At 53.7% G+C, this 9040-nt stretch overlaps 1 long non-coding RNA gene across 2 annotated transcripts in view; it reads right to left on the bottom strand.

Annotated features, from left to right (window-relative positions):
• Positions 1-3192: 3192 nt before the first annotated feature.
• The window catches only part of LOC137458546 (uncharacterized), a 28797-nt gene continuing 22949 nt past the window's right edge, over positions 3193-9040 (bottom strand). For both annotated transcript variants that reach the window (XR_010991811.1, XR_010991812.1), the window contains one exon: positions 3193-3374. This is a non-coding gene — a long non-coding RNA (uncharacterized lncRNA). The remainder of the gene's footprint in view (positions 3375-9040) is intronic.

The raw sequence follows: 9040 nt of genomic DNA, 5'->3' as shown, positions 1-9040 counted from the left end.
CCATCCCTTGCTTCTGCCACTTGCCTTGTTGGGCTCCAGACAGCTGCCTTCCGTCTCCACTTGCTTCCTACAAGCCGGCAGGACCCATCTGTAAATAGAGCATAGCCCTTCTCATTGTCAGGGAGATCATTATATGGGGGAGCCTCCTCAGCACAGGTCACTCTCTGCTCTGGTGGCATTCCCAAGTCAGCACCCTCTGGCCAGCTGGGGATCACTTCCACTATGCCAGAGCATTCGAAGCTCCCCATCTGAGCTCGCTGAGTTATCAGGGCCATCCACTTACTCCAGGTGGCATCTGTGGCATGATGTGGGGTTGAGCCTCTCCCTTTGAACATCCAGGTCAGGACTGGAAGCCTCGGAGCTAGAAATAGAGGTGACTCAGTCCCACTTACCTCAGAGGCAGCCCGGACGCCCTCATAGGCAGCTAGGATTTCCTTGAGTAATCCGGATGAGTTTGCCTTAGTTCCTTTCTGGGCAGCAATGTAACAGTTATTTTCTGGTCTGAATCATCTTCATCCACCACTGGGTTCTGTGAGGTGCTGGGGCCTGCTGTGCTTGGAGATTATTATTGACTTCTTTTCCTGCGTGTGGTGACCAATGCTAGAGAGACTGCATTGGCAGGAGCATCAGGGGTCAACTGTGGAACTGCTGGTGGTGGGGCAAACCCTTGTGCCTGGGGCTCAGGCTGGGATCCAGCACACTCATTACAACCCGACCCCTCCGTCTTTGTGTTTACAGAGTGCTTACAATGCCCACAGCAGACACGCCCCCAGTCGTTAAAGAGTGCAAAGGAGTGTGTTACCACCCTCCAAACAGGTCTTATTGGGTTAGCTCATCCCCCACCCAACACGGCCACAGAAAATGCCCCTATAATGATTACATTTAAGCATATGGAGCATATTGCAATGTAAAGCAATTTTCCATCACAGGCACTTTTATCTACACCATTGGTTTCATAGCCTGCTTCAGGAAAATTTCCTATGTTAGAAAAGTTACCACTGACAGTGAAATTCAATGAATTCAAGAGATACATGCCCAACTTCATTGGCAAAGTTTTTATCCAGTTGATCAGCATCTCTATCATTAACCACACCACAGGGTAGAGTTAGTAATTTGTAGATGTGGGTCCAAAAGATCCAGCCAAAAGCGCATGCAAAGGCTTGGACCATCAGGTTCTTTCAAATTCCCATTTCTGTTTCCAGTCCCTTTTCCAGAAAAAAGCATTGCTTTCCCAATACAAGATTAATTTCCAAGCCCCACGTTGGGCGCCAAAAAAAATTGTAGTAGTTTGAGCCTTAACTGGGAGTTAAAAGCCCAGATGGGGGAAAGGCTGAGAATCTCTTCCCCACTCCCCCCTCCTCCCTCCAAACAGAGAGGGGGGAAAAAAAAAGGGTAAGGAGCAAATCCACTAAACAACAATCTGGAGTCAGCTTGGAAGTAGAGAGGTAAAGAATTATTCTTTAAACAATATATATATATAACAGTAACAGGAAAGGTTCACAAGGGCAAGGAACAAGGATGGATGGGAGGGGGACAGAAAAGAATAATACAAAACCAGTCTTTCTCTGAGGAGGCATGGAGGCAGCAGGGAGAAGGATCAGGTCCGGCCACGTGGCTGAGGAGTAGGAGGGCAGCTGCAGTAGCTCTCATCCAGCAGAGGCAGGAGCCAAAAAGAGATCCAACAGCTATGATGTCCTGATTTTTATACCCTAGCTGGGCAGGGAAGGGGGAGTGGAACAGACTCAGCTTCCCAGGGGAAAACGCCCTGCAGGGAGGGTAAAGTACCCGGAAGCCCTCCACCCTGCTTTGTTTTGTTGTTTTCAGTAAAGGGCATTAACCCACCACAATCCACCCCTTTGTTCCACTTCCTCTCTCCTGCCACAGCCCCTTCATGCAATCTTGACACATAGTATTTGAATCCTTGGTGCAAGTCCCTTGTTATTCCGGCTTGCTCACTGCCAGGTGGGGGTTGGTCTCTTCTCCCAGGCAAGCAGCACCAGAACAAGAGGACACAGTCTCAAGCTGTGCCAGGGGAGGTTTAGGCTGGATGTTAGGAAGAAGTTCTTTATAGAACAATAGATTGGCCATTGGAATGGGCTGCCCAGGGAGGTGGTGGAGTCACCATCCCTGGAGGTGTTTAGGAAGAGCCTGGATGAGGCATTTGGTGCCATGGTTTAGTTGATGAGATGGTGTTGGGTGATAGGTTGGACTTGATGATATTAAAGGTCTCTTCCAACCTGGTCTGGTCTATTCTATTCTATTCCATTCCATTTCATTCCATCCCATTCCATCCCATCCCATCCCAACCCATCCCATCCCATCTCCACCCCAACAGCTCACCTAGCAGCATCTGGACCACGACTATTTCTCTGCTTCACCTCAGCACAAACCTAAGCAAACCTCCCCAGAGTCTTCCCCTTCTGCCCAAAGCAGAGCACAGTATCGCTCTGAGATCAGGAGCTCTTCACCCTACCGAGCACATCACAGTATCGCTAAGGTTGGAAGAGACCTCAAGAATCATCGAGTCCAACCTACCTGTCACCACAGACCTCATGACTAAACCATGGCACCAAGTGCCACATCCAATCCCCTCTTGAACACCTCCAGGGATGGGGACTCCACCACCTCCCTGGGCAGCACATTCCGAAGGCTAACAACTCTCTCTGGGAAGAACTTCCTCATCACCTCCAGCCTAAACCTCCCCTGGCACAGCTTGAGACTGTGTCCCCTTGTTCTGGTGCTGGTTGCCTGGGAGAAGAGACCAACCCCTTCCTGGCTACAACCAGCTTTCAGATAGTTGTAGAGGGCAATGAGGTCACCCCTGAGCCTCCTCTCCTCCAGGCTAAGCAACCCCAGCTCTCTCAGCCTCTCCTTACAGGGCTGTGCTCAAGGCCTCTCCCCAGCCTCATTGCCCTTCTCTGGACAACTTCAAGTGTCTCAATGTCCTTCTTAAACTGAAGGGCCCACAACTGGACACAGGACTCAAGGTGTGGTCTAACCAGTGCTGAGTCCAGGGCACAATGACTTCCCTGCTCCTGCTGGCCACACTGTTACTGATGCAGGCCAGGATGCCATTGGCCTTCTTGGCCACCTGGGCACTCTGCTGGCTCATGTTTAGGTGGCTGTCAATCAGCACCCCCAGGTCCCTCTCTGTTTGGCAGCTCTCAGCCACTCTGCCCCTAGCCTGTAGCTCTGCCTGGGGTTGCTGTGGCCAAAGTGCAGCCCCTGGCACTTGGACTTGTTGAATGCCATCCTGTTAGCCTCTGCCCATCTGTCCACTCGGTCGAGGTCCCTCTGCAGAGCCATCCACACAGAAAGAGCAGTGCTGCACAGCCAGGCTCCTCCACACAGGCTTCCCCTGCCCTGCCTGGGACCTGCCAAAAGCCAAAGGGAAAAAAAAACCAATAAACTCACAACCCAACCCAACAAATCCAAACAGATTAAGTGGATAAATTATTCACTGGAGAGTGGTGCTACTCCTCAAGCGCTCCGCTGGACAGGGAAGAATTGATCAGCTTCACAGCCAATGGTGCCAAACAAACAGCCAAGCAAACCTGTGCAGCAAATGGACTCTCTGACATTAAAGGAAGACCCAAAAAACAACAACCCAGAGCTAAAAAAGCACCAAGTCTCAGCCTCTGGGGAGCTGAAGACCTGCAGTGCAATTACAGCACCTCCCCACCGATTTTCATCCCTTGAAGCAACTCCTCAGCCCTCTTCCCAGCCTGATTCTGCAGCCCTCACCACAAACCATTGCTGCTACATTTTTAGCATCCCACATCTGCTACCAAAACAAACTCCTGGGAGACAAGAGAAGTCCTTCTCTGAGGGCTCAGTGCAAGCAGGATGCATAGGCACCACACATACAAACAACTCTGCTGCCTTTTATCCAACACAGCAGCACGGAGACAGGGAAGAGTCATAGCACAGCCTGGTTAGGACCTGCAGAGAGAGCCCAGGCAGGAGCTGCAGAAAGAGAGAGAGCCCAGGCAGGAGCTGCAGAGAGAGAGAGAGAGAGAGCCCAGGCAGGAGCTGCAGAGAGAGAGAGAGCCCAGGCAGGAGCTGCAGAGAGAGAGAGAGAGCCCAGGCAGGAGCTGCAGAGAGAGAGAGAGAGAGCCCAGGCGGGAGCTGCAGAGAGAGAGAGAGAGAGCCCAGGCAGGAGCTGCAGAGAGAGAGAGAGAGCCCAGGCAGGAGCTGCAGAGAGAGAGAGAGAGAGCCCAGGCAGGAGCTGCAGAGAGAGAGAGAGAGAGCCCAGGCAGGAGCTGCAGAGAGAGAGAGAGAGAGCCCAGGCAGGAGCTGCAGAGAGAGAGAGAGAGCCCAGGCAGGAGCTGCAGAAAGAGAAAGAGCCCAGGCAGGAGCTGCAGAGAGAGAGAGAGAGAGCCCAGGCAGGAGCTGCAGAGAGAGAGAGAGAGAGCCCAGGCAGGAGCTGCAGAGAGAGAGAGAGAGCCCAGGCAGGAGCTGCAGAGAGAGAGAGAGAGAGCCCAGGCAGGAGCTGCACAGAGAGAGAGAGAGAGCCCAGGCAGGAGCTGCACAGAGAGAGAGAGAGCCCAGGCAGGAGTTGCACAGAGAGAGAGAGAGGCCAGGCAGGAGCTGCAGAGTGAGAGAGAGAGAGAGCCCAGGCAGGAGCTGCAGAGAGAAAGAGAGAGCCCAGGCAGGAGCTGCAGAGAGAGAGAGGGAGCCCAGGCAGGAGCTGCAGAGAGAGAGAGAGAGAGCCCAGGCAGGAGCTGCAGAGAGAGAGAGGGAGCCCAGGCAGGAGCTGCAGAGAGAGAGAGGGAGCCCAGGCAGGAGCTGCACAGAGAGAGAGAGAGCCCAGGCAGGAGTTGCACAGAGAGAGAGAGAGGCCAGGCAGGAGCTGCAGAGTGAGAGAGAGAGAGAGCCCAGGCAGGAGCTGCAGAGAGAGAGAGGGAGCCCAGGCAGGAGCTGCAGAGAGAGAGAGGGAGCCCAGGCAGGAGCTGCAGAGAGAGAGAGGGAGCCCAGGCAGGAGCTGCAGAGAGAGAGAGAGCCCAGGCAGGAGCTGCAGAGAGAGAGGGAGCCCAGGCAGGAGCTGCAGAGAGAGAGGGAGCCCAGGCAGGAGCTGCAGAGAGAGAGAGGGAGCCCAGGCAGGAGTTGCAGAGAGAGAGAGGGAGCCCAGGCAGGAGTTGCAGAGAGAGAGAGGGAGCCCAGGCAGGAGCTGCAGAGAGAGAGAGCCCAGGCAGGAGCTGCAGAGAGAGAGAGAGAGCCCAGGCAGGAGCTGCAGGCAGAGTCTGTCATTCCTGAAAGCTGGACAGGTGATAAATTCGTAGAACTGCTGAGATTGGAAGAGAACCTTATTTCATCAAGTCACAGACCAGCAACTTGCTTAGAGCTCAGAACCCCACCACAGCTGCTAAGCCACTAAACCACATCCCACAGCACCACATCCATGTGTGTTTTATACACCTCAGGGCTGGTGACTCCACCTCCACCCTGGCAGCCTGTGCCAGCACCTGAAAACCCTTCCTGTGAAAGTCCCCTAGCACAACTCGAGCCAGTTGTTTCCTCTTGTCCTGTAACTCGTTGGAGACCAAGCCCCCCCTCACTCCAACCTCCCCTGAGGTGATTCACTATAGAATCATCACAGAACTGTCAGGGTTGGAAGGGACCTCAAGGCTCAGCCAGTTCCAATCCCCTGCCATGGCCAGGGACACCTCACACTACAGCAGGTTGCTCACAGCCACATCCAGCCTGGCTGCAAACACCTCCAGGCAGGAGGCTTCCACCACCTCCCTGGGCAACCTGTGCCAGGCTCTCACCACCCTCATGGGGAACAACTTCTTCCTCACAGCCAATCTCAATCTACCCAATTCTAGTTTTGCTCCATTCCCCCCAGTCCTATCACTCCCTGACACCCTCCAAAGTCCCTCCCCAGCTTTCTTGTAGCCCCCTTCAGATCCTGGAAGGTCACAAGAAGGTCTCCTCAGAGCCTTCTTTTCTCCTGACTGAACAGCCCCAACTCTCTCAGTCTGTCTCCATAGCAGAGCAGCTCCAACCTTCTGCTCATCCTCATGGCCCTTCTCTGGACACTTTCCAGCACCTCAGATCCTCCACATTCTGGCTCACAGGAGCAATCCCTGCTGATAAAAAGACAGCCAAACAGGACCTGAAGTATGAGAAACAGAAGAGTTCACCAGCATGGATCACCAGTCCCAGAGCAAGCACAAGGCAGGGAGGCAAACAACAAATGAGTCCCAGGCAAGAACTGAAGCAAGCTGTGACCTTGAGCTGGCAACACGTTTGGAAGAGCCCCAGAAAGCTGCCAGTCTCCTATGGATATGATGGAGAAACTTGTGCAGCTGCCCAGGAAGCCATGCAGAAAGATGTGGTGACCTAATTGTGGCCTTCCAGTATCTGAAGGGGGCTCCAAGAAGGCTGGGGAGAGACTGCTCAGGATCTCAGGTAATGATAGGACTAGGGGGGATGGAATGAAGCTGGAGGTGGGGAGATTCAGGCTGGAGGTGAGGAGGAAGTTCTTCCCCATGAGAGTGGTGAAGCCCTGCAATGGGTTGTCCAGGGAGGTGGTTGGGGCCCTGTCCCTGGAGGTGTTTAAGCCCAGGCTGGCTGAGGCTCTGGCCAGGCTGATCTAGTGTGGGGTGTCCCTGCCCATGGCAGGGGGGTTGGAACTAGCTGATCCTTGTGGTCCCTTCCAACCCTGACTGATTCTATGATAGCTCTTCTCCCCATTTATCTCTTAGCTCTTCCCCCCCCCCCAAGCTGTGCTGCTGAATTCCTGTATTTATGGCACCGCTGCATGTTGCTATAGAGATAATTAATTAATGCAACATAATAAAGTCAGCAATTTTCCTACTTTGCAGGTTAAAGACAGCACTGGAAATGGAGTGGGGAGGATAGGAAGAAAGAAAGAAAGAACAAAAAAAGCCAAACCCAACCTTCCTCCTAATAAGCAGTGTTTTAAACAACCCTCTGAGCACCCAGAGAGAGAGAGAGTCGGGCCCCAGCAAATCGCTTCCAGAGCACACGAAATGTGCCCCATTTGGTGTAATTGCTGCCATTAGGAGCCCAGGGATGGGTTAGAAAAACAGCAATAAAATGAAAAAAGTTAAAGAAAAAAAAAAAAGGGGGAAGGTTCAGCCCAATAATTGCAGGGGAGGGGGGAAAGAGTTCTCCCCCTGCCCAGCAAAACTCGCCCTCACGAGCGGGCAAAAGCGTCCCAGCGCGACGCAGGGGGATTTGGGCCACAGATCATGGAGTGGTTTGGGTTGGAAGGGTTCTGCTCATTGGCCACAGAAACCCCAGGCAGTGCTACAAGGCTGGGGGCAGAGTGGCTGAGAGCAGCCAGGAAGAGAGGGACCTGGGGGTGCTGATTGACAGCAGCTGAACAAGAGGCAGCAGTGTGCCCAGGTGGCCAAGAAGGCCAATGGCATCCTGGCCTGCATCAGGAACAGTGTGGCCAGCAGGAGCAGGGAGGTCATTGTGCCCCTGTGCTCAGCACTGGTTAGGCCACACCTTGAGTCCTGTGGCCAGTTCTGGGCCCCTCAGGTTAGGAAAGATGTTGAGATGCTGGAAGGTGTCCAGAGAAGGGCAAGAAAGGTGGGGAGGGGTCTGGAGCACAGCCCTGTGAGGAGAGGCTGAGGGAGCTGGGGTTGCTTAGCCTGGAGAAGAGGAGGCTCAGGGGAGACCTTCTTGCTGTCTGCAACTACCTGAAGGAAGGTTGTAGCCAGGTGGGGGTTGGTCTCTTCTCCCAGGCAAGCAGCACCAGAACAAGAGGCCACAGTCTCAAGCTGTGCCAGGGGAGGTTTAGGTTGGATGTTAGGAAGAAGTTCTTCCCAGCAAGAGAGATTGGCCATTGGGATGTGCTGCCCAGGGAGGTGGTGGAGTCACCATCCCCAGAGGTGTTTAGGAAGAGCCTAGATGGGTCCTTGGTGCCATGGTTTAGTTGATTAGATGTTGTTGGGTGATAGGTTGGACTGGATGATCTTTGAGGTCTCTTCCAACCTGGTTAATTCTATTCTATGCCATTCCATTACTGCATCCAGTTCTGGAGCCCTCAACACAAGGAGAATGTGGAACTGTTAGAGTGGGAGGAAGCCATGAAGATGATCAGAGGGCTGGAGAGCCTCCCTGCAGGGAGTTGTGGACAGCAAGAAGCTCTCCCCTGAGCCTCCTCTTCTCCAAGCTAAGCAACCCCAGCTCCCTCAGCCCCTCCTCACAGGGCTGTGCTCCAGACCCCTCCACAGCTTCGTTGCCCTTCTGGGACCTTCTGAGCAAGCTTGTGATGGGATGAGACAACCTCTTTGCATCCTAGAAGAGTCAGGGTCATGCTCAGCTCATGAACCAGTGACCTTCCTAGCCACTTATCAGAGCAAGGTTTTCCTGCCTGTCACAGGTGGGTCCCAGCAGCAGGCAGGAGGTGAGACCAGACACTTTCACCTCTCTCATTCATTGCTCCCTCCTGACAGTCAGGCTGACAGTTACAAGGACATCAGTGGCTTGTAAACATGTCCAAACAACACAACACTTTGAGGAGAGCTCTAACTCCACCCAGGAACTTGACTCCCTACCAAGAACTGGGCAAATATAAAGAAGAAGACGGATGGGATGGGATGGAATGGAGTGGAATGGACCAGGTTGGAAGAGACCTTTGAGATCGTCAAGTCCAACCCATCATCCAACACTACCTAATCAACTAAACCATGGCACCAAGCACCCCAGCCAGGCTCTTCCTAAACACCTCCAGGGATGGGGACTCCACCACCACCACCCCAGGCAGCACATCCCAATGGCCAATCTCTCTTGCTGGGAAGAACTTTCTCTTCACCTCCAGCCTAAACCTCCCCTGGCACAGCTTGAGACTGTGTCCTCTTGTTCTGGTGCTGCTTGCCTGGCAGAAGAGACCAACCCCCACCTGGCTACAACCTCCCTTCAGGGAGTTGCAGACCGCAAGAAGGTCTCCCCTGAGCCTCCTCTTCTCCAGGCTAAGCAACCCCAGCTCCCTCAGCCTCTCCTCACAGGGCTGTGCTCCAGACCCCTCCCCAGCTTTCTTGCCCTTCTCTGGACACCTTCC

This window comes from Melanerpes formicivorus, unplaced genomic scaffold (genome assembly GCF_026170545.1).
Source record: "Melanerpes formicivorus ecotype bairdi unplaced genomic scaffold, bMelFor1.0.p_v2 SCAF_257, whole genome shotgun sequence".
In the NCBI taxonomy this organism is placed as follows: domain Eukaryota; kingdom Metazoa; phylum Chordata; class Aves; order Piciformes; family Picidae; genus Melanerpes; species Melanerpes formicivorus.
This window is presented reverse-complemented; position numbering and strand designations above follow the sequence as displayed.